The sequence below is a fragment of the Rhinolophus sinicus genome, linkage group LG06 (genome assembly GCF_036562045.2).
Source record: "Rhinolophus sinicus isolate RSC01 linkage group LG06, ASM3656204v1, whole genome shotgun sequence".
Classification (NCBI taxonomy): domain Eukaryota; kingdom Metazoa; phylum Chordata; class Mammalia; order Chiroptera; family Rhinolophidae; genus Rhinolophus; species Rhinolophus sinicus.
In genome coordinates this window covers 67,255,301-67,281,652 of record NC_133756.1, presented here as the reverse complement: position 1 = coordinate 67,281,652, position 26,352 = coordinate 67,255,301, and the positions used below count along the sequence as shown (strand labels likewise).

The 26,352-nt window shown below is 43.1% G+C and overlaps 1 long non-coding RNA gene across 1 annotated transcript in view; it reads left to right on the top strand.

Annotated features, from left to right (window-relative positions):
• Positions 1-26,352, top strand: part of LOC141572403 (uncharacterized) — a 41,514-nt gene that overhangs the window by 10,964 nt on the left and 4,198 nt on the right. The window contains exon 2 of the long non-coding RNA XR_012497766.1: positions 24,171-24,282. This is a non-coding gene — a long non-coding RNA (uncharacterized LOC141572403). The remainder of the gene's footprint in view (positions 1-24,170; positions 24,283-26,352) is intronic.

Below are 26,352 nucleotides of genomic sequence, written 5' to 3'. Positions count from 1 at the left end.
TACCGATAACAAAAGATGAATACAAGTCACGTTTGACATCTGCAATGACAAGAGGTGCTCAGAGTGGTTACCATCAGTGTCCAGACACTTCTGATTATGGTGAACTGCTGCTTGAGCAACGCGGACTAAAGTGTCCACTTGTATACATTTTTTTTGGCACCCCCAGTGTGTGTGTGTGTGTGTGTGTGTGTGTGTGTATATATATATATATATACACACTTGTATATGTGTGTGTATATATGCACTGTGTGTGTGTGTGTACGTGTGTATGACACCTGAGTTCAACAATACTGATGGCTTACAACATTTTTTATATAATTTAATATAATTTTTAATATAATTTTTTATGCACTAAACCTCCACCTGCTTGCCTTCTTCCAGTTAGATTGTTATTGTTGTGATCTTGGAAGGTTTGGGTCCTGTGGTGACCAGTATTTCCCTGCTCTGAAGAAATCTCATCTGAGGAATTGACATAGTCATAGGCCAAGGAGACTATATCCTTTCTTCTCACATGTGGGATTTGGAGAGAAAGAATTGCCCCCACTTCTGGGACTCATGAATCCCTTTTCTTATTTGTCTATGCATTGGTTTCCTGTTGCTGCTGTAGCAAATTACTACCAACTTAGTGGTTTAAAACAACAATCTGTTATCTTGTAGTTCTGGAGGTCAGAAGTCCAAAATCGGTCTCAGAAGTCCAAGTGTGAGCAGGGCTGCTCCTCCTGGAGGTTCTACAGGAGAACCAGTCCATGCCTCGTTCAGCTTCTAGAGGCTGCCAGCATTGCTTGGCTCACACCTGTGTCATTCTTACCTCTCCCTCCATCATCACATCTCCTCTAATTCTGACCCTCCTGTCTCCCTCACATAAGGACCCTACTGACTACATTGGGCTTGCCAGATAACTCAAGATCATCCATCCATCTAACGAATTTTAACTGAATTCACATTCGCAAATGTGAGATAACATAGTCACATAAGATAACATAGTCATAGGTTCTGGAGATTCGGTTGTGGGCATCCTCAGGGGGCTGTTATTCTGTCTACCATAACCTAAAAGGCAAAAATACTGACATTGTGACCTTCAACCTGTACCACCTCCTAAGGTGGAGCGTTACTTACTGCCAATAGGTTGAGCTGCTTGGAATTTCCACATAACAATTCCCAGACGCCTCAGAGATGGGGAGGCAGAACCATACTTTCGATAGACCTCAGAGATGTGTTTTTACTGTTAATAGAATGGAGTTGATATGGAGAGGTGAGAAGGTATAAAAAAAGGAATGTAGGAGGTTAAAGGAATGCAATGATCATAACAGCTATTATTCACTGAACTTCTACTATGTTCCGGGCACAGTGCTAGATACTCTACACACATTATCTCCTTTAATCTGCTCAACTGGCCAGAAAAGCAGGCATTGATGTCTTTGTTTTAAAGACAAGGAAACTGAATTGTACAAGTATTACAGGCTATTTGTACAGCCTCCATTCTAGGTGGGTGTCCAGGGACCACTACTTGTCAATACTAGAGATGATGTTTCTGAACGTGGTTTTAATAACGAGAGTTACCTTCCTTAAAGAAAGTATATTTATAGACTTCCCAGAAACTCTCTGCTGTTGGTAAACTTGGTCTAACCCTAGAATGAGTCCAGCCATCATTACAGAAAATAGTGTTTATCTTGCTTTCTAGTGTATGACTCATTACTTTTCTCCCCACTCAATTGACCAACAGCCTGTGGGATGTTTAACTTTGATCAGAACAGAAACTGTAGAGTGCCCTAATGGTTAGAATGTGAGACCCTGGTGTAGAATACATTCATATTTGAGTAACATTTATTGAACACCTATCCTGGGCTGTGGGTTGAGTTGTGTTCCTGGAACATAGCTCAATATGAGTTTGATGAAAGTGGTGCTGTACCCGCATAGCCTACTCCTGTAGTTAAAAGAGCAATTGGCTGAAAGTGATAGGAGAACTTCGTGGTCTGGCTGCTTCCCTCATTCTCTGACCTGTAGGAGAAAAGCCAGATGCCTGCACCTCAACCTGGTTTCAGTATTTTCCCCTCTTATCATCCAATCCCACGGAAGTTCAGTTTCAAAATATATGTCGCTCTATTGTCAAGCTAGACTTACCTGTCACAAATTTTTGTGTGTCTTAAGGAGGAAAAAAAAACCAAAAAACAAATGTAATATAGGAATTTAAAATGATTTCAGCCAATGTGGACATGTTTTAGGTTATATCCAACAGGTGGTTTGCTAGAGCCAGCTTGAACTAGCTCTCAAGAGCCAATTGCATGTGTGTCTTCCAAATCCCTGTTCGGTGGTTCAGTAATGGGAGCTTCTTAGCTTGACATTGCTCATGGTAAGCCCATTTACACCCTGAAAACTTGCAAATGCTACCCATCAGGGCCTTTTTTCTTTCTTTTTTTTTTTCTGAAGACCCAGTTTGCCAGCATACAATTACATATACATGTCCCCAACCCATCCCTTTTGTGTGACAGTTAATCATAGTTAATTAAAGAACGTAATCAATTAATTAGATAAGAAATATCAATATGTTAATATTTGTTAACAGTAATAGTTTACCAATGCTTACAGGGGCAATATTGTAAAATCATAGATCCGTGTGCTGAAAGAGCTGCTAGGAATCAGGCAAAATATTTTTCCTTTTGACAGATGACGAAACTAAATTGACCCTGAATAAGAAGAGCTTTGTATCCTTCTTGGATGATCCAAGCCAGATCCTCTTTCTGTGCTTTTACTCCAAGTTGCAGCTCTCAGTCTTCAAAGATAGGAGGTATCTGTAGGGTCAGGTATTCAAATTGTCATTGCAGTCTGGGTTGGAGAGGCAGAATAAGGGAGCAAATTCAGGGTGCAGGGATTTTGATGGACAGGTCAGGGACGGTTTACCTCTGCCTAGACTTGTAATGATTAACAAGAAACACAATTTCTGTTTTTCACAAGTCTCTTATTAATTCCAAACCACCTTTGCATGTCAAATATGGAGATTCTAAGCCCGAGCTGGGGTCAGCCACTGGCCATTGTTGGACTCGGAGCTACAGTAATGTCTATGACTCATGCCTGGACATGGTCTCAGGAAACATCCAGGGCAGAGGTGTTTTCATTATGCCAGTGTTGTTCAGGAAATCGTCCTTCCATGGCTAACCAAACCAAACATATTAATTTGTTTTAAAAATTTACATAAGCAGAAAAATCTGCCACAAGACAGCCTGTAGCAGGGTAGGCTTTTTGTAATTAACATCCAAAGAAGAACATATGAATGTTTCTTCTGTCAACATTCCCCTGCGCAGCTCTTCCTGCTCTGTGTGCTGGCCTCAGCCCCACACTGAGCCTGTTGAAGCATGAAGCTAAGGAGGTCAAGGACCTCATATGGACTAAATCACAGATGTCACTTTTCTTCTCCAGCACACAAGCCACTGAACCATGTAGGGTGAAGGTTAGAATTACAGTTCTTGGCGATCACTCTGTGTTGCTGGGAGCAGTCTTCTCTCCCCATGTCCCTCTGGCCTCCACATGTCGCCTCCCACCCCTAACCCCACCCCATCTTATAACGATCCCTGCAAAAATAAATGAATGGGAAAGATGGTGTAATTAAGTTTACATATGAACTGCAGTATGTTGTAAAAGCTGAGTGCTTATGTCTAAGAGGCTAAGTGAATCTTGTCGTGTGTATTTTATATAGTATCAACTGGAAATGGGGTTTCTGATTCCAGAAGACCCCACAGAAATGGTTGCAGGTTAGTGTAGCAGATATTTTCAGCAATTTGGCTAGCCTTTCACTCTCCCTCCTTCTACGAACTTCTTAGCTTGCTTATAGGCACAAAATGACTAAGACTAACCTTTACTATTGATCCAGGACCCCTAAAAAGAGCTTACAAGGCTTGACAAAGGTGAATCTGGCAGCACAACAAATCTTGCGATGGAGTGAAAAGGTCAGAGGCAGGGAGACCAGTCATGAGCCATGGGCTGGGTTCTGATGGCGATGGGCCTGGAAAGGATGAGATAGGAGAGGCAAGTAAAAGGAAAGCTGGAAAGGAGGTATTACTGATTGGATTTAAGGATTCAAGCATAAGAAAAAATCAGCTATTACTCCAAGGGCTTGAGCACCAGCCACAGGAGCATGGGGGTACCATTGACAGAGTGAGAGGAATGAAATGGGATCAGTGCTGGAGCAATGAGTGCCTAAAGGGAAAATTCTTGGATGGCACTATATTCCTAGCCTGGGTTTTGTGGTACCAGCCCATGGGACAATACTAAGTTACCTTCATGAAAAGAAATACTAATTAAGCATTGATTGGCCTAAGGCTGTTGTGCTGAGGGCCGGAGGAAAGCAGATTGAAAAGGGTTTGGTTCCCTCCCCTCCCCCCAGAGGCTTGTTATCATTGCCAGGTTACTACTGCTATGCATTTATAGCCTCTTGGGACACAGCAGGATTCCTGGCAGCCACTAAGGTAAAATTCTCTAATCCAGTGAGACCACCTGGAAAGTTTTACTCTCAGAAAGGTTTATTTGGAGTATTCACATCTTCCACAAACACTGACTATCCTGTAGGCCAGGTACTGGTCTGTGCCCTGGAGCGCAGGGTGAATGAGAGAGACACAGCCCTCCACCATGAACACACCAAGGGGCCTCGTAAGACTGGTCTCCTTAGACGGTGTATTCGTCAGCCCCGGCTGCCATAAAATACCACGGACTGCGTGGCTGAAACAGCAGAAATGTATTTCTTCACAGTCTGGAGGCTTCTCACCTCCAATCCAAGATCTTGGTGTCGACAGTGTTAGCTTTTTCTGAGGCCTCTCTCCCTGGCGCAGAGATGTCTGTCTTCTCCCTGTGTCCTCACACCGTTTCATCTCTGTGTGTGTCTGTGTCCTAACCTCTTTTTATAAAAATAACAGTCATTTTTAATTAGGGCTCACCCATATGACCTGATTTTATCTTAAATACCCCTTTAAAAGCCCCATCTCCAAATGCCGTCACATTCTGAGGTCCTGGGGATTAGGATTTCACCATATGAATTTCCGGGAGACACAGTTCAGCCCATAACAGAGTACTGTCTGATTGCTCACCTTGCCAGGAATTATTCTGTGAGATTCTATGTAACCAACAGCCCCATCCCACCTACCGATCCTGGGGAAGGCCATCTCATGGGCACAGGGAAGCCAGCATGTGCAATTGAGCTAGCTATGAAGACCCTCTGACCAAGAAGAAGATCTCATTGCATAGAGATCTATGCCTCTTGTCTCTGTGGAAATTTGTACACAGAACTGAGCTTTCTGTTTACACAAATGAAGTAGTTGTTGTGGTGTGGTGATGTGTATGAAAGAGAAGAACCATGACTTCAAGTGGGACACTTACCCTTAAGGCCCTCTCTCCAACTCAGGGGACACTTGGAGGAGCTCGTCCCACCTCCACGTAAGATCTAAAGGCTTTCTCTATCTCTGATTGGGTCCCTGGTCACTGACACACCACTTGCCAATTTTTGTCCTCTCCAACCATTTCTCTCTTTTTTCTCTGCTTGAGAAAAATCTCAAGGTTGACTGAAACATCCAACTTTTTTTTCAGCTGTTTCCAGTTCTGCTTAGCGTAACAACAAAAATCTTTCTCTTACAACTCTTTTAGACTCCTTTCTGAGACCCAGGTGCTTCTTGTAGTATGTTTTCTCTGTGTCACATTTACCCACGCTGAAACTCAGTGTCTTCTCAGGACTCAGCTCAGGGAATTTCCCGGAACCAAACTCAACTCTCTTCTGATCACATTTCCTATGTTCAAGTTATTTATACTGAACTCACTATAAAGTGTCCTCATCGTCCTCTGAGCTCACAGTTCTTTGTGGAATTCTTAAACATCTTTACAATTCTTTCTTACAACTACCCAGAGCTCCCCGTCCACCTAGGCAGCATGGATTTCAAGTTCATGGCTCCATGACTCAGAAAACTATTGGCACACAATCATTTCATCTAAATTATATGTGATTACTCCAGCCCTAAGCAGAATACATCTGGTCGTGGATACACCTATGACTTTAGGAGCACGGGCACACATGTCTGTGACAGAGTGTAATGCATGGGAATCATTTTCCTCTGGAAGGTTAAGTCCCATGAGTTGACTAGATCTTTTTTCTTTGTTTGCAAATTCCAATATTCATGCCTGAATTGCTGAAAAAACACAGAACAAAACAAATCTTTTCCAGAAAGGTTGGCAACAGTGTTTTAAAGTCCATAAAAGTCAGACAATAGGTTGTTAACATTTACAAGTACGTAGTAAAAAGTTGAAAGAGCACATGATCGGCTAAGAAGTCACTTTGGACCCTTGTTGTCAAGCCAGTATGGATGCTGCTTAAGACCTGGCTTGGTGTTAATGCTGTTTGTACAATACTATTTTATAACTTGATTGTTTAAAAGAAAAAAAAAGTCATTTCCTTGTAAAATTGAGAATAACATAATGTGAGCACTTTAGCCCATCTTAAGTGCCAGCTGAGTTTTCTCCTTAACATTTTGTAATTAGGACAAGTCTTAGCATGTTGTCTCCCCTGGAAGTAGACTCTGAGATGATTTTTCTGCAGGGGTGTGACTGAGGAGTGTTCTCAGGACCATCGCCTGTGGGGACAGAGAGAGAAGTTGGGCTCAATGCGGTCACCACAAGGTCTCAGCAGACCCCAAGGGTGGAGGGGCTCTGCAGCTGAGATGGCCGTTCAGAGATGTCCTGAGCTGGGGAGAGGGGTCAGGCATTTTCACCCTGCATCAGCCACCTATCAGATGTGTGCTGCTCAGGAGGGGGAATGACCACTGGTGAATGGCTCTCTTTAGCAAAGCTAATTCCCTAAGACGACTGACTAGATTGGACAGTAACACTGCATCCATGACAATCCCTTATGCCTTGTGGAAGATTATTGAGGAATTTGCAGATTAAGAAAAAAAAAGATATGGAAAGGAATATGAACATTAAAATAATGGCAGCTATCAGGGCCACAAATAACAGAAAACCTGACTAGAGCAGATTAAACAGAGTGGCTCATCTTGTGCTTTGCAGTAAGAAGTTTGCAGGTAGGTACTCGTAGGCAGGAATGGTCCAACAGGCCATCTGCAGTATCACGGATGTGGGCTTTGTCCATCTTTCCATGTTACCATTCTCTAGCTACCTAACTTTCATGCTCATCCCCTCCTAGTTGCATGATGGCTGCTTCCTTAGAAGCAGGAATGAGGGGAAGGCAAAGGGGCAAAGAACAAAGGTATTTCTTCTAACTGGACCTTGCTTTTTTTTTTATTTGAGAAGGGGCATTCTTCTTGAGGACTTCCACTTGTAGCTCATTGGCCAGCATGTGTAACATGGCTACTCCTAGCTGTGAGGAAGGTTAAGAAATATAATCATTTTAGCTGGATATTTTGCCTTTTCCAAGAAAAGTAATGATTCTGTTGACAAGGAAGAAAGGAAGCATAATTATCAGCCAGGCAATAAGCAGTGTGGCTTCTAAGGCCCCTTGTACAAATTGAGCCTCTGGATAACTCAGAATTTAGTGTTTGAAGCTTTATACCTGACTCCTTCTCCTCTCTCCCTCCTCCCTTTTTTTCTTCCTTTATTCCCTCCTTTAGACATACTCATTTTGTGTCCATTTGATTGGCTAAGAGGGTAAAGGAGAGAAAATTATTGAAGACGGTTCCTAGATTTTTGCTTTGGGAAAGTGGTCATATGCTGAGGAGAAAGACAAGGAACTCAAATCTGGCCATGTTGACATTGTAGTCCAGTGGGCTATCCCTATGGGGATCCAGTAGTGCTATGGTTAACAGGTGCAAAACTGGGAGAAAGCTCTGCGCTAGAGATACAGGTCAGGAAGTCGTCAGCCATATGATCGGGGAGGACATTGCAGAAGCGTGAGAAGAAAAGAGAGTCAAGAACTCTCAGAGAACATTTTCTTCATTAAATCAAATTCTACCTTCCCCATGTCTAAGTGGTCACTCCCTTCCATAGTTTCCTCTAGAACTTTCATGTCCAGCCTGTCCATTTGACACTGGCCACAGACTTTCTAGTGTTAGCATGGATTCCTTTTCTCATGGGAGATCCGTGGATATGGTAGATTAACACCAACACCTTCACAAAACTTCCTTCCTTGTGCCTCAGTTTCTCTCAGCATTCTCCAAGGTATGTCCATTGTCTCTCAGCAAGGGAATGTGGTGGGAAAGAGTGGAATTCGAGAAGCCTGGGAAGTGCAAAGTGGGGTCCCAGTGAGACATTTTGGAGACCTCTATCAGGTGACAGGACAGGCCTCAGAAAGAGAGTGAAGAGAAGCTCAGTGATCCGAGGTGCAAGGTGGACTCAAGATGAGAAAATTGTGTAAAAAGATTTGGGGACCAGAAAGGGTCATTGTGGTGACACCCGTGGGAAGAAGCTGTAACTAAGGTGACCTGAGGGGCTCAGAGGTTTCCAAGGTTAGACAGAAAGGGAGAGTGAGGTCGTTTGCAGGCTTACCAGGTTGGCAGAGGGAAGGAGGGGAAGGATGCAAGGAGGAGTCCTGAGTATGCTTGGAACATCCTGTTAGGATTGTTCTGGAACCTGAGGTAGGACAGACAGGTGGCTGGTCAGAAGAGATGAAGAGGCATTACAGGGGAAGTGATAACTTTATTTCCTGCATAGGTTGCTACTGTTTCTGTTTCTCTCACAGCCTCATCTGCTGTTGTGGGAACCAGGTCTCCCTCGTGCAGCTCAGCCTTTGGAGAGGGTGAGGACTTCTCAGTAACCAAAGACCTACTGGGCCTCCAAAGGAAAACTCAAATTCCCCTTTCCGCAAGAATGTGGACCAGATACCCAGGACCCAGGCCTAAGAGCATTTGAGTAACGCTGTTGGGTTTTGTATTGTGGCTCCCAAAAGCTACACCCATTGAAACCTCAGAATATAACCTGATTTAGAATAAGTGTCTTAATGTAATTAAAGTAAGAAACCCAAATTGAGACAATCCTGATTTAGAGAGGACCTAAATCCAATGAGAAGTGTTATTATAAGAGACAGAAAAGGAGACATAGAGACAGAGAGAAGAGAACATGTGACAATGGAAACATAGATCGGAATAATGCTTTTACAAACGATGAACACCTAGGATTGCTGGAAACCACCAGACTCTGGGAGAGAAGCATGGAACAGATTCCCCCTCAGAGTCTCCAGAAGTAACCAACGCTACCAGAACACTTTGATTTTGGACATTTGGCCTCCAGAACAATGAGAGAAATAAATTTCTATTGGCTTAAGCTACCTAGTTTGTGGTAATTTGTTGCAGAAATCCTTGGAAACTAATGTGGGGTTATACCTGAAAACTCCTGATCATTCATGGATCTGTGCTTCTTCTGGAACCCTTAATGGGGTGCCACTGTGATCCCCCCCACACTCTAACCTCCCTTTCAGCTAGGAGTGGCCATGTTACACAATACTGACAAAGCTATAGGTGGAAGTCCCCATAAATGTCGCTTCTCAAATAAAAAAAGCAAGGTCTGGCTAGAAGAAATCCCTTTGTTCTTGGCCCCCTTTGTCTTTCCCTCATTTCTGCTTTGAAGGAAGCAGCCATCATGTAATATGAATTCCTAGTTTCCGTAAATCTTGTTAGTTGACGCTTTACTCTCTTTGGTGCACCACCTCTGGAAAGACTTACAAAAATAGGTGTCCTGGTGGCTTATTCTAGTACCTCAAGGTAGGTGGGCTCTCAGATGAGGCCTGCTGGTTAATAATGTGCAATTTACAGTTTTCAAAATGTTCTCATATACATTATTTTATCCTCAGAACAACTCAATTCGGAGGGAGTCCAAGGACAGTCACCTATGTTACCGAGGAGGAAATTGAAGCTTAGAGAACATATAACTATAATATTATACTTGTTCCATTATTTGCTAATACATTTATGATGGAGTCAGCAGGGAGCAAATTATTTCTTTCTTTTGCACTAGTTAGGAATGTATTTGGCAACAAGTATCAACAATATTGACTAGTGGTGGCTTCAAAAAATAAGGACTCATTCATCTAACAAAGTAATAGCCTGAGGCCAGGCCAGGGTTGATGGGTGGCCCACCCATGCCCCAGGAACTGGGGCCTTCTGTCTTTCCAGTGTGTCATGCTTAACATGCAGGGCCCTTCCTCTTACTTGCCATCTCTTGTTTTCCAGTAAGGTAGCTGCACGTCCTGGCTGTACAGTAGGGAAAATGGGAAGGGAGAAAAAGAGAAGGTAAAGGGGGCCACAGAAATGAAGAACTTTCTCTTTGCAATACTCTGCCTTTTGGTTTTAGAAGGGGCCTCCTACTCAGGGTCTTGTGCCTGCGTATTACCAGCCAGAATTGAGTAACGTGGCAGATGCTTCTCTAACGAGGAAAGTCGGGAAGAGAGGGATTGAGTTTGCCAGTTAGCCATGCTGCCTTAACCCTATTCCAAGCATTGGGTTGAATATAGAACTGGAAGTGCCTCATGGCCTGGAATATCTGGGGAGGACTCATGGGTAGGGATTTGGAGTGAAAAGCTCAACAGGGCCAGCATTTCCAGTGCTCTTTGTTTACTAAACACTTCTTAAGTTGGTACTTGATTAATTAATTCATTTTTCATTTCACTTGTGAGGTCTTAGGGATAGCTGGTTACTATCATTAATAATTAGTATTGGTAATAGTCATGATAACAATAATAATGATGATGATACAGAGTTATCAATATCCATCTGCTCATTAGACTATTTTTATTAACCTTTAGCAACTCTGTATGCTAGATGGAAACAAAGGCAATAAATATGTTACTGCCATTAAAGTGAGATGTTTGAACCTCTGACCTTTTTAATTTAAAAAAAATCAAAAACACAAAAGTATTAATAGCAATTAGTTTTGATGTGTTGTTTTAAAATTAATATCTTCTGCGCTTGGCTCATTAGAATAACAACAAAAAGCAATAAGAAAGCTATTTTGTTTCCATCCAGGATTGCAAGTTGCTTTGCTATGAAAATTTCAGAGGCCAAACTGAAACGCTAAAAAAGTTTGTACTCCAAAAATAACACTGAGTCTTTCTGGAGACCCACAGGAGCAGGCAGAGGAAATCCTGTCTGGCACATGTTCCACTCTCTGTCATTGACAACCTGCCACTCTGCCTCTGTAGTTGGGATAACTAAGTAATGGGAGGTGCAGAGGATCCCAATTCTTTCGTCCAGTAAAAGACCATTTGTTGGCCTCTGAGCAAAGGCAGTTTGCACGAAGTACATGAAGCTTCAGCTTTAGGGCCCCTCACTTGCAGTGGCCCCTTTCTGCAAAGGGTCCTACCGATGTATTCATAAGTCATGTGCTTTTGAGAATTTATAGAACAAATTTGTAGGAGGAATCTTTTCAAATTGTTTTTCTTAAAGATGATCCCCCAAATTGTCTAAACTCCAGGGTCCAGAAATCCTGGATCTGCCCTTGCCTCTGAGTTGATATTGCTTTTTTGGGGGGAGGGGGGAGGGTATCCTTTTTTAAAAGATTTTTATTAAAAAATATAGCTAACATACAATATTATATTAGTTTCAGGAGCACACCATAGTTATTCAACATTTATACACCTAAAGAAGTGATCACCATGGTAAGTCCAGCAGCCATCTGACACTGTATCATGCTATCACAATATTATTGACTATATTCCCTATGCTTCACATTACATCCCTGCGACTTATTTGTTTTATACCTGGAAATTTGGACCTCTTATTCCCCTCCTTTTTATTTTAATTAAAGTTGACATTCAATATCATTATATATTAATTTCAGTTATACAGCATAATGATCAGACATCTATATAATTTGTGATCCCCCTGACTAGTCTATTACCCACCTGGCACTATACATAGTTATAACCATATTATTGACTACATTCCTTATGCTTTACTTTACATCCTCATGACTCTTTTGTAACTACAAATTTGTACTTCTTAATCCCTTCACCTTTTTCACCCTGTCCCCCAACCCCCTCCCATCTATCACCCTAACAAATCTAGTACCCATCTGACACCATACAGTTATTACATTATTCACTATACGAGGCCTGACAATTAAGTTTGTGAACTCATCCTGGAAAAAATGCTACATACCTCATTGGTGAATATCACTACGATATTCCTGGTTCCTGGACTTACCATGGTAAGTCACCTTTCAAAGTATTCCCCTTGGGAAGCTATGCATGGATGCCAGTGCCTTGTCTACCTTTCAAAGCAAGTTTGGAACTCTTTTTTTTGGAACGGCCATCAGAGCTGTTGACGTATTACCCTTGATATCCTGAATGCCATTAAAATGTCTTCCTTTCAATATTTCCTTTATCTTTGGGTAAAGAAAGAAGTCATTGGGGGCCAGATGAGGTGAGTAGGGAGGGTGTTCCAACACAGTTAATTGTTTTTTGGCTAAAAACTTCCTCACAGACAGTGCTGTGTGAGCTGGTGCATTGTCATGATGCAAGAGCCTGAATTGTTGGCAAAAAGTTCTGGTTGTTTTTGTCTAACCTTTTCACACAGCCTTTTCAGCACTTCCAAATAGTAAACTTGGTTAGCTCTTTGTCCAGTTGGTACAAATTCATAATGAATAATCCCTCCGATAACACAAAAGGTTAGTAGCATCATTGCAACAAGTTCACGAACTTAATTGTCACACATTGTATTCCTTGTGCTATACCCTACATCCCCATAACCACTTTATAACAATCAATTTGTGTTTGTTAATCCCTTCCCCTTTTTTCACCCAAACCCTGAAACCCCCTCCCATCTGGCAACCATTAAATATTTTCTGTATCTATGAAATTTTTTCTGATATTTTTGTTTGTTTTGTTCTTTAGATTTCACATGTAAGTGAAATCACACTGTGTCTGTCTTTCTCTGTCTGACACTCCACTCAGCACAGTACCGTCCAGGTCCATCTATGCTGCCACAGGTGACAAGAATATATTCCTTTCCATGACCAAGCAGTATCCCGTTGTATATATGTACCACCTACTCTTGATCCAGTCTTCCATTGATGCCAGGCTGCCTCCACATCTTGGCCGTTGTAAACAATGCTGCAGTGAACATAAGGACGCACATGTACCCTCAAAGTAGCATTTTGGGTTTCTGTGATAAATACCCAGAAGTGGTATTACTGGATCCTTCTTTGTCTCTTTGCTATAGCCTTTGTTTTAAAGTCTATTTTGTCTGGTACAAGTGTTGCTACCCCAGTTTTATTATTATTTTTTCATTTCCATTTTTATGAAATAACTTTTTCTATCTCTTTACTTTCCATCTGTGTGTGTCTTTCAATCTGAAGTGAGTCTCTAATAAGTAGCATATGTAAAGGTTTTGTTTTCTTATCCATTCAGCCAACCTATGTCTTTTGATTGGAACATTTAATCCATTTACATTGAAAGTGATTGTTAATAGATATGTAACTATTGCTGTTTTATTATTCATAATTTTAATCTTTTATTTTTTCATCTTAAAAACATCCCTCTAAGATTCCTTGTAATACTGGTTTAGTGGTGATGAGCTCCTTTAGCTTTTTCATGTTTGGGAAGCTCATACTCTGTCCTTCAATTTTAAATGATAACTTTGTTGGGCAGAGTACCCTTGGTTGTAGGTCCTTGTTTTTCACCATGTTGAATATTTTGTGCTGGTTTGCAAAGCTTCTGTTGAGAAATCAGCTGACAAACTTATGGGGGCTCCCTTATAAGTTACTAGTTGTCTTTCTCTTGCTGCTTTTAAGGTTCTCTCTTTGACTTTAACCTCTGCCATTTTAATTATAATGTGTCTTGGTGTGGGCCTGTTTGGGTTCATCTTGTTTGAGACTCTCTGTGGTCCCTGGACTTGTATGTCTATTTCTTTTACCCAGTTAGGAAAGTTTTCAGTCATTATTTCTTCAGATAGATTCTCAAACCCTTGCTTTCTCTCTTCTCCTTCTGTTACCCCTATGATGTGAATGTGTTATGTTTGATGTTGTCCCAGAGGTGCCTTAAACTATCCTCAGTTTTTTGGAGTCTTTTTTCTTTTTGCTGTTCTGAGTCAGTGTTTTCTGCTACCTTGTCTTCTGCATAGCTGATTTGATCCTCTGCTTCATCTGGTCTGCTGATGATTCCTTCTAGACCATTCTTCATTCAGTTATTGTATTCTTCACTCCTGACTAGTTCTTTTTCATGGTTTCTATGTCCCTTTTTACGCTTGCTGTCTCTTTGTTGAAGTTCTAAGTTCATTGAGCATCCTTATAACCATTGTTTTGAATTTTGTCTCTAGTAGGTTGCTTACCTCCATTTCATTTAGTTCTTTTTCTGGAGTTTTCTCCTGTTTTTTCATTTGAGATGTATTTCTCTGTTTCCTCATTTTGGCTGCCTCTCTGTGTTTGTTTCTATGTATTAGTTAGATCTTGCATGTCTCCCAGTCTTGGCTGGGTGGCCTTATTTCGTAGGTGCTCTGCGGGTCCCAGTGGCACAGTTCCCCTTGTCACCTAAGCTGAGTGCTCCAGTAGTGTCCCTTATGTGGGTTTTGTGTGTCCTCCTGTTGTAGTTGAGCCTTTATTGCTATTGGCACATCAGTGGTGGCATTGGCCCTCAGGCTGATTGGCTGTGGGGATTGGCCATGTCTACAGCTTACAGGCTGCTGTGAAGAAACCTTACCTCACTAAGTGGGATTTGCCCCAGTGGGCTCTGGGGCCTTTTGAGACCACCCTTTATGTGTGCCACTTGTGGGGCTAATAGGCAGTGCTCTGCAATGGTCTGAAGCCAACTTCTAAGTATGTTGGTTTTGGGGCCTCTTGAGAGGGGCTCTGGTACAGGCTCAGGTCACCCACTTACTGTGACTGGCTGGGGACTACCTGGTAGGAGCTACAAAGAGATCCATGATTATTTGCTGCCTGTGCTAAATTTGGAGGCATGTGGGAGAGGCCACGTAGCAAACCAAGGATTGCTGCCACCGGGACCGGGCCTGGGGGTAACTCTGAAAATAGCCAGGACACCCCGAGGTCTGCTGCCACATGCCAGCTCCCTTAAGGTTCAGCTGCTGATAGAGCCTCATGCAGTTTGCAAGTTGGGTGAGGCAGGGTCCCAGGGAGTCATTAAAGTGAGAAGAATTGTTGTCACCAGGCTAATGTAAGTTCTGGTTTGGTGCTAGTGCTGAGCCTGAAGATACTCAGCAAAAGTCTCAGAGCACACTGAGGCCAGTGCTGCCCACCTGGGGCCTGTGAGACTCTGACTGTCTTCCAAGAAAGATTGCAATGTGGATGGGGCTGTTTGCTCATGGAGAAAGTGACCGTTGGGGGAGGTGAATCAGCACAGTAGATCAGCAGAGTTCACTAGGCCAATCAGATTCAGATTTAGCCATAGTGGGGGCATGGTCAATTCAGGAAAGATGGTGCTTGCCTGCCAGCTTCACTGGAGGAGGACCTCATTCAAGGAAAATGCTGACTGTCCTCCAGTCTTTCCCCGGAAGCCACACACCCTCTTTCCCCCAGAAGTCTTACCCCCTCTTATGTCTCTGATGCCTCCTGAGTCACTGTCCCTCTGCTGAAACCCAATGTGAGTGCCTGTGAGTGAGTGAGTCTGTGTGCGAGCCCTTTAAGAGGACATCTGGGTTTCCCAAGCCTTCCATCCCACCTGGGTAGTCAGAATCCTCACTGTTTTCACAGCCAGATGTTGTGGGGGCTCCTCTTCCTGGCACCAATACTCCAGGATGTGGAGCTTGGTGTAGGGGGTTGGGGTCCGTCGTTCCTCTGGGGGAAACCTCCATAGCGGAGCTATCCCTCCTGGTTCTCAACCATCACAGAGAGGTTTGGGGCCCATTCCGTGTCTCTGCCCCTTGTACCAGTCTCAAAGTGTCTTATTCTTTATATTTTTAGTCACAGGACTTCTGTTCAGCTAGACTTCAGATGGTTTCCAGGTTGACTGTTCTATAATTTCATTTTAATTTTAATGTGTTCACAGAAGGAAGCAGGCATAGTGATTTATTTACTCTGCCATCTTGGATCTCCCTGGGTTGATATTGTTGACAAACGTTTCTGGAGATTCGACAAACATTTGCCTTTCTTCCTCATTACACCTTTGGCTCCCCAATGCACAGCGTTCCTCTCCTTCATGAGCCTGAGGCTCACTGGCCAGGCAAGATAGGCAGTCAACCTCCATGGTTGAATTGGGGTGCTTTCCAGCTACAGAAACATGCATGGATGGCTGCTCTATGAAGAGTGTTGACAGAGGAGAGCCAGGTGGAGGAAATCTTCACCACTAAATTATCAGAAACCAGGCCAAATACATATCTGTAATGTGAGTGAACTTTCCTTGGGAAAATTCTAAAAACCCAGGCTAGGGGGTGGGTAATCCTGTCCATGTGTTCCTTAATCCTGTTGGCTTTGTAAGACTGGGTACATTATGTTGACAGTTTCTGCTTGTATGTTTCATCTCCTGTGCTAGCCCATGAGCTCCTTGAGTGCATTTATCTTTTATCTTCTCTATGCCCAGGGCTCAGCAGAGTGGCAAGTAAACAGTAGGCCCTGAAACTATTTGCTAAGTCAGTCTCCACTCCCCACCCTTCTCTTACCCTCTTCTCCTCAAACATGCAGTGGTTTATAGAAAAGGATGCTGACACTCTCCAGCATTTTTCTGGTGAGGCTGCTATAATGGGGACCTTCTTGTACACAGTCCTTCATAGAGAGTGGGGAGGCCATAGCCTCTTAATTAGCTGCTGCAACTAATTACTGCTAGAGTGTGATTTTTAGGGAAATCAGGCAGAGTCCTGGTTTCAACTATTCCATCCTCACAGATTATCTCCCCATCAGAGCTTTAGGGAGGAGAATTTTCCAGATTTGAGTTCTGCTATTAAAATATAAATATCCTCCCTCAGTTATTAATTAATGGAATGAGCCTCTGGACACCAAAGAGATTAGAGACAAAGAAGAGGGGAGGCAGCAGCAAAGACAAATGCCATGTGCGCATACTGGGGTCTACCGATCTAGCAGCTTTGGGGCGGCCTAGGCTCATATCCTGAAAACCTCCAACCCTGGCAGAAGCAGCTTTCAATCTTGCCTGCCTGAGATCAGACCTGGAGTTGGGAAAAGCCAGTGGCGGTCAACACATGGACCCCTGTATACCATACTTGCTTTTCTGGTGGACCCAGTTGGAGATGACAACTCAGTAACCATTTGACATCTACAGAACCAGGGGGCTCTTTAAGAAAGCCCAAATCAGGAGCCAGAGGGTGAAGTGGGTGGGCTCTCACTTGGCCAATAAGAGTCTCTGGCAAAACATCAGTAATTTAGCAAGTATTTGTTCACCACCTATTATGTGCAAGGCATATGCTAGGTCCTAGTGAATCAGACTGTGATATCACTTTCTCTGGGTCCTACAACTTCTAGATCACAAGATGCCTTGGAGTCAGCCTGATATAGGCCGGAGTCAGATAAGCCAGCATTGGGAAGCTGGGCTGGAGGATAGAAGGGGCTAAAATTTGAGTGTGGCTATTCACCTCCTAAATAATTCACACTTAACTACCTGGCAGCCAAGCTCTGGCTGTTACTGGCTTAAGGTCAGATTAACCAGGTTTCTGAAGTTTATTTGATCACAACTGTTTACTCTATGCCTTCACAGTTCTTATTTTCTGCTCACACAGCATTATTGTCTTTCAACTATCACAACACAGAGAAAAAAGAAAAAACTGATTCCCAGGCAACTCTTAAAAAATAACCTGTAACTATATTCATTAGTTATATTGGGAACGCCAGGACATTGTGCATTTGTTTGTCATTCTGTTTGGGGTGCTACCTACATAGCTTGTTTTTATTTCTGTAAAATTGGAATGAACCCTATTCCATAGCATTTTCATGAGGATTAGGTGAGAGAATTGACGGTAAGCACAAAGTTCAGCATATTGTAAACCCTTCATAGAATGTAGTTAATAATATAATCAATAATTTTATTTGATCTGATTACCAATAAAATTTGCAATATGCCCAATGGAGAGCATAGTGAAGAAAAAGGATGCTAGATTTTCTTATTGGGGCCAGATATGACTGGCTTGCCCATTTCAGGGGTTTCCAGAGGTACAAAAATGAGCCAGATACTGAATGACACACTTGCAGGCCATTGTTTTATTTAAGGTGTGTTTAATTTGAATGGACCAAAAAAGCCTTTCTTATTCATGTTCCCAGAAAACTGAAATGTACAGCGGATCTTGATTGTACAGACAAAGCTCACCTCTTATCCATGCCCAACACTTCTGACTCCACCCCAGAAAGGAATGTCTTCTGAATCCCTTTTCTTTTAGAGAATAAGTTGGAGAGAGCTATTGTCCCCTGCCAGCCCTGCCTGGAGAGCAGTGAACTCCAGAGTCCCCTGGCAGATGGGGTGCCAAGGAGGGCTTCCATGGGTCTTGGCTGAATTCAAAGAATGTCAGGCTCAGACAGGAGCAAAACAGGGCCCCTCCACAGACAGGTGTCTGCTTTCCCCGGGGGCAGGGCCAGCACACTGTGACCTGGCTGTCACTGGCTGACACCACCCAAGCCCCGAAGCCCTGACCCTGGAAAAGAGGGCAAGCATGAAAGGCAGGGCCAACAAGGCCTCTGGCCACCATAAGAGCGTGTCCCATCTTGCAGGCTTTGACCCAAGTGTGAAAGATTTGGCTTTGAACCTGTCTGCCTTTGGCTGTTATGATGATTCTGGCATCCCTTTGCCTTCATGTCAAGTACATGGTTATGGACGTGGAGGCTGAGAATATTTTTAGTTAAAACCTAACCCTGTGCCTTCATTAGAAACAAAGATGAAAAGAAAAAAAAAGGGCATTGAAACCCTCTTTTCTTTGGAATTTCAATAGTGGCAGCCCATCTCTTAGGGGAGGGGCCTTAGCTGGTCCAGACAACTTGTGAGCATGGTATATCGGGATTACCAAGTGGACCTCAATGTTGCCATGATGTTGCCCCATTTCTTCCTTTCTTCAATTATTTTTTTCTTTCAGCCTGTATCTGTTAACTGCCAACTGTATGCCAGGCAGTGTGCTGGGCACCAGGGGAGGACAGGCACTGTGGTTGCCTTCCGAGAGCTCACAGTCTGGGCTCCGTGGTCTCCATGACATTTGGCATCTTGTGTGTCCTGATTCCCCAGTGACAGACCCCACACCTGTATTTTAAAAGATGAATTCTAAAGCAGACCATAAAAACAGTGACTGATTTCCCATGTGGCTGGTAAACTTGTTATAAGCAAAGTTCCAAAAGAGCATTTATGGCTAGAATGAACACATAGTCTTCTGCGATGATTACACAGAAGGACACCATTTATTTGGAGACAAGAGTTCTAATGTGTTGGTGAATAAACAAAATGAAAGTCGAGGCTCATTATCTTACTAGTCAGACCTTGTACAGGTCAAACCCCATGACCTATGTGCCCGAGAGACATTTCAGTTGAATCAGAAACTTCTTTTGTTAGACAATGTTTCAGTCTGTAACACTGATCATTAACTCGGGCTAAGAAATCTTTGTAATCATATTTTAATATCAGGATTGGGTTTACACAATTTATTTAATCCGTGTCTATAATGTCTATAATGTATTCTTCTTTCTTTGATAAGTGATAGATTGAGAACAGAAATAATCTACCATATCTCTTCTTATCTTTGGCATTAAGCGTGCAGTGTCTGGCAACAAGGTGAAAACCACCGTTTGTTGAATGAATGAAGCATACCTGAAGGAGAGACTGTGCCTATTTAACTCATTTTTTTACAGATGCTTTAAAAGTAACAAATTTTTACAGTTTGGTAATCAAGTTGAATTAATAATTCAAGTGAACTTGAGAAAAATTTAGGAGAGATAAACAAAGAGAAGAAAATAGAACCACATATAAAGTCATCCTTCCCTGTTGTTTTCTAGGTTTCTTTGCGATGTCTGCACACGTGCGTGAGTTTGTGCCTGGGCCTGTGTGTACACTTTTCTGGGGTCTCAGGTTGAGTTCAAGAGGGATTGACTGAGGCAAGTTTGCCAGGTGCCTGTTTGCATGAGGAACAAAATTGGTGCAGGCTGAAGAATCATCCTGAAGGAGGACAGGCCCAGGCGCGCTTCTGCCCCACAGTAGCAGTGGTGAGTCAGGGGCTGCTGGACCTGGGTCCATATCCCCTGCTTTGTCTCGCACTCTGTTCCTTACTTTTCTGAGATGGCTTCAACCTCCCAGGAGCAGGGTAGAACCAGCATCTGAGACTTAGTGATGAGCCAGGTGCAAGACACCTTAGGGACTCCAGAACTATTTGGAGGTAGCTTCAGAGGGCTGGGAGTTCCACATTAGCAAAAGGGGCACCAGATAGGCAATTTTAGTACTAACTATTGTTAAAGCAACTCCATTGCTCCTCAGAGGCTGAGGTGGTTTAGGGAAACAAGGGCATTTTTTGTGCATGTAGGTGTGTGAGCATGTGAGTGTGTGTGTGTGTGTGTGTGTGTGTGTGTTTGCTTTTGACAAAGTGGGCTCATACTGCATTTATTGCTCTGTAATAAATTATTTCTATTTGCATAAATTATTACTTTGTAATAAATACAAAGTACAACGTCCTGTGAATGTTCCATGTCATTCTTTCTTCTGTGTTGTGCGCAGTCCAGTGTTACTGAAGAGAAGATGGCCGCCTTTGCTGAGGAGGAATTTAAGAAAATCTCTGTCTGGGTTTGGGCTGCACTGGGCAGGCCCCCTCATTAGGCAGGGCGGGTCTTGATGCTGAGCTCCCTGTCTCTCTGGGCTCTACACTTCCCAGGGTCCTTCGTCACGACTCTGCTCCCAGCAGAAAAATCACTTTACTCCTTCTCTTCTCATTTCTTTATGCTTTTTAAATTCTTCTTTCTAAATTGCAGACCTCAACTAACCTTTCTATTCTGCAGGGAAATCTTACAGGACCTCATTGCCTTTTGTCTCTTTATTACCCGGTAATGAAGCTACTAACTCAACTAAACGTTTGTAACAAAACCCTTCTTTCTCCTCCCCTAAACCCTCTCTGCCAACTGCCCCGCCTCCCTCCATCTTTCTCCTCTCTGTACTGTGGGTCCCCCGGTTTTGGTGCCTGTAGCCTGAGTTGGTATATCCTTTTGTTTTCCAACAGGGTATGTCAGGGCTATGTGGGGAGCAGGCCCCAGGCTGGGGAGGCTGCAAGAGATCAGGGCCCCTAAGCAGCACACAGGGAATGGTGCCTTTGTGTCCTATGAATTAAGATTCGCCAATGAGTGAATGAGAGGTCATGTTCAGAAACATATATGAAATGCAGTAGGCTCCGGTACAGGGGAGAGAGAAGATTATGGGAGGAAAGTGTGGGCTGTCCGCTATGCTGGTAAACCTCCTTCTCTACATGAAAAGATTCCTCATCTCCTCTGGGCCCTGGAGACCCTGAACACCCGGGCACAGAGAGCTGACGAACAGCCAGCAGGAAGATATGGCTGCATCTACAAAAGAGGCCTCACCAACTAAATGCCTTCAATGTTAAGACATGAACTGGAGCTTTCAGAAAAATCTGGTCCCTGCTACTGCCACCTTTCACTTGGAAGAGTACAAAACACTCAGGTCAACCCCTAAGCCAATAATGGATGTCTCACTTTCAACCCTGCCCCCTAACTTTGCTCATTTAATGTCCCCTAAGGCCCCCAAATGGCAACCTTGGGTGAGGTATTTCACCTTATTAGGTCTCAGCTTCCTTGATGGGACTTGCAATACATAGGCTTTATCCTTTCCTCGGGGTAAACTTCTTTTCTCCCCTCAGCTCCCCTTCCCCAAACCCCTCATCATGGTCTAAGCCTCGTTCGTTCTTCATGCAGTTGTCTTGGATGCCATCAGCTGACCAACTGAAATGCATCCCTGGAACCTCGGTCAAAGGGAGAGAAGCCAAAATCTTGGAGGTCTGCCACCCCCACAAAGAATGAAAATAGTGTGTTGTTTGGAAAGAAAGAGAAGAGGAGGAGGAGAGTAATTAAAGCTAATTATGGAAATAACAAGTTAGAAAGATACACTAAGAGGAGAAAAATCCAGGCCTCATTCCTTGGGGGGTGAGGAAGGCATTCTGGTTTGAAAGTCCAGCTTCCCTAGAGAGGTTGGGGGTGACCAGCAAGGGTCAGGGTGCAGCCAAGAGTTTGTCATTTTAAGCCACAGTGGTATCACCAATTGTGGAGAGAACTGGAGACCGGGGTAGAATAATATTTATAAAGCAAGCTGGGCAAACCCCATGAGGGTAGCCTCATTGCTCCTAAACCAAGGCCACGTCTAGAATTCCCTTTTTCCCAAATACAAGGGAAGAGAGCTAATTTTTATTTGTCACCAGTCAGTTAAAAACATGTTAAACATGACGTGCTAGAGTAGAGTGATTACTGGTCATCGGTTCATTGAGGTCTCACTGCTGCATTGGATCCAAACAACAGCTTAGGAATGGGAGGATCTTGGCAAATTACCTACTCTTAATTGTGGAAATTTTTCTTAAAAGAAGATATGGATAGCCATGGAAACACAGATGAAGCAGCTGCGATGGTCCCCAGCACATATTTCCTCAACAGTAGGTCCCAGTGCTTCTCTGAGTAAACCATAGGCCTCAGTAAAGCCCAGTTCAAAAACCACTTGTGTACTCCAAGCCACTTATTTATTCAAAACGTATTTATTGAGCACCGACAATATGCCGTGTTTGGGGCTTCATTGGAAAATTAAATATGAGAAGTCAGTCATCCTTATTGATTTCTCCTTTAACTGTGCTTCCATGTTTGAAGGTTGCTCAGGATGATGGTGGCTCTCCATTAACGGAGGGGGGAGCAGGTGGTTTGCACTATCCATGTTCATTTGCTCAATCTGGCTGACTTTTCCCCCTGATGCCTTCAGAGCTATGACGAACTTGAACCCTCCCTCCTGACCATTCTCATGGAAGTCTCCTTGGTCTCTACTTCCATCTCATTTCTAATGGTGGGATAATCTGGGTATTTTCTCATCTGTTCATAACTGGGTCACCTTGTTGGAAACTGAATTGCCAGTTAATAGTCAAAGTGAGAGAGATCCTGAGGTGTGATGACAGAGCTGCAAAAAAGTAAGTCCATCTTTCTGCGCCACTACTAAGCTGCTTCTGATAACCCAGGAATCTGATTACTTTTAAAACTGATTTCCAAGGTGAGTCAAACTATCACCTTTACCCTCATGACAAGCCAGACTGAAGGTTATTTCTGAGGGGAAAAACAGTGTTCTCCCACTCTAACCTGGCATGTGTTCTGGTCTCACAAGGTGAGGCCCACTGAGCCTCCAGGCAGGAAGCCTGAATGAAACGGAGTTGGGTGTTTTCAGCCCCCTGCAATGGGACGTGGCAGCTGTTTCCAGAAGACTCACGGAGCGTGCTGTGGGCACGTGGCCTGCAAGGAGGCAGAAGACCCCAATAGGGGTAATTTAGGAATCAAGGGTACAAGGATGGTCTGGCTCCTTCCTGGCCTCCATCTATGAATCTTCCTTTCTATTCTCACTCCCTAAGTCAGGGCTTCCATGATCAACTCTTATGAGGACTATTGCCACAACCTCCTGCCTGATTTTCCTGTCTCACCTGCCTCCTGTCCTTTCTTCCATTGCTGCCAAAGTTATCCTGCATCAACAAAATCTCCACAAATACACAAATTAATAGTTTATGTGGGGGAGAGAGGGAAGGGGGGGGGAGAGAGAGAGAGAGAGAGAGAGAGAGAGAGAGAGAGAGAGAGAATCCCGTTATGCTGCCATGTTGCCTATGCCACAATATTAAAATTTCTTAGCATGTTGGGCAGTGTCTTTCAAAATCTGACTCACCTCCTAAGCTCCTGAACTCCAACCACATGGGATCTCCTGCTGCCTATTGAACACCCCACTCTCGGTCTCTCTTCTGTTGTCACTTGTGCTCTTCCCTTTGTTCACGAGGCCCTTCCAGCTTTCTTAGTGAACCCCACCTCTTCCTTCTAGATTTCTCCATGTAGAGTTAGTCATTCCTTTATCTGTGTTTCCTCATGTGCTTTTCACATACTACTTCATAGCAAACATTATGGAGTGCCTGCCATAAGTCACTGCCAGTGTTCTATGATGTTGTATCCACAGTGCCTAGAATATTACCAATATTCACCAAAAAATAAAAAATAAAATCATTGAATAAATGAATGGTCATCTCTGTAGGAAGCCAAAAGAGATACCGTCAGAGATTTCAATGTTAAAAAAAAAAGTATAAAATCATGTTTTAACTTTACAGAACTTTGCTTCTGCAGCAGAATTTAGAAATTACTGGTTTGTCATGGACAAAATACAGAAGGAGCCCATGAAACATGAGCATGGTTATACCAGCCCATTGGGTCCAGATCTATGTGAGTATATGTATGTGTCTATGTGTCCATATATGCATGTGTGTGTGTGCATGTGTGTATGGACGGGGCTGTGTGTGCTCATGCACCTTTTGTTGTCTGAGAATTCCTTTTTTTTGGAGATGCTTTTGTCACTTGGTTCCTTGCAGGGCACTTTCCCTGTTTCTGGTAGTGGAAACTTCCATTTTCCTCTTTGCTTGGACTTATTTTATCCCATGTGGAATGTTTCTCTAAACCTTTATAAACTGAATCATTGGCAGTGAATAACTCGTGGTTATTAGAGAGAATTCTGAATTCTAACAGCAAATATTTGTTTTAAAAATATGAAATCTTGTACATGCTACAGCTTTTTCCAACACGTTCCTCTTATACACAACCATGTACTTAATAGGAAAAAATAAAAAGCTACATTTTTGTTCACAGAAAACAATGAACAAAATGAAGATTCAGCTAGCTGTTTTTCTCCCCCCAGATTATTTTTCATCTTTTCGTCAGAAAAGAGATATGTGGAGGAGTGGATGCTGAGGACTGAATTATGAGTCAAAAATGTTCCTATGTGACTGTAGCTCTATAAAAAGGAAGGGCTAAGATTACCTATTTCTTTTGAGTGTTGCATGAAACTGACAACCTGGATCTCCACTTACGGCTTGTGCGTAGAAACACAGCCCATAGGTTTAAATAAAAACCCAAAGGAATGGTAAAGTGACAGAGACACAGTATCCAGGGAATAGGGGAGAGAAAAGACCAAATAAGCTCCAGGCAGCAGGCCAAGTTTCTGCAGCTAACTACTTTATAGCTCACCCCTCAGTCTTTGTTAGACTCATGATGTTGTTAAAATGATCAGGGATATTCTCACTGAGTTGCCCTTTTCTATGCAGAGGCATTTCAGAGCTGTGCTGGGAGGTCAGGGGCTGTAGTGATGGTTGTAGCTGTGTTAATCAACTCACGGTCAGGCCAGGAGAAATCATCAGATGGCAACTTTGTCTCCTCACTCCCTGCCCCACCATGCTCTCAACCCCAGGACTTAAGGGGCCAGCGGAGCCCTGACTCAATGAACAATGCTTAGGTGGATGCATGTCAAAGATAGCTGAAACAGATCATGGATTTTGTATACTTTTTTTGATTCTAGAAAGGGGAAACTTACCTTGCCTGTGAAACAAGCAAGGATTAAACATACAAGATTAAAAGGGTCCTTCCTGTGTGTGTTTCATCTATGAAACATGTGCTTGTATTCATTTCATTTCACGATGGGATGGACCCAATTGAGATGGCTACTGTTGGATCCGGCCTGGTGAGAAAATTTGGCTTCAACAGTTTTTCAGCTTTGGAATCTAAAGGCAGGAGAATGAGCCCTAATGTCATAGAGGCCCATCAGATCTTTACTCCTCAAAGCTATTTCCAATTACTCAGTGAAAGAGTAGAGCAGGAGCAAATGGAAATATTTTGTTAGCAAAGGGACATTGATGACATCTTAAACTCTGTTTGCAGATTCGTAATATTTTCCTGAAAATCCTTGTGCTCAGAGTAAAATTATAGTTTCCTTTGTTGTGACCTGTTTTGATAAGATTGTAGAAGGTCATGGCTGGAAGAAACCTTGGACAGCAAGCAAATCCCTCATTTACAAATGCGGAAACCAAGGCCTGGAGAGGTCACGCTCCAGTTCACTGAGCTAACTATTAGGCCTTGAGAGAAAGAGTCATTGCCTATTTTTAAAGGGCGTCCTGGTGGCTCCACTTTGTGAGTTCATATTATAAGTGCTTATGTGCGGTGATACAAGAACTTTTTAGTAGAAAAGGGATTCTTTGAAATATGAAGCCAATTCTCTCCCTGCCAAGATACTTAAAAAACAACAGCGATGAGCTAGGACATCTGTCTATCATTGGGAATTTGGGAGGCAAATATTTTCACAGAACCTAAGTGTTCAAACAAACAGGAGTAGCAAATATGGTCTCAACTCCAGCTGAGCCATTAAAACTTGGACAGGGAAGCAAGGGAAAATGAAAATAGGAGGTAGATGGGAAATACAGGGTCCAGAATTTGTAGATGGATTACATTAAAAATGAAATTCATACA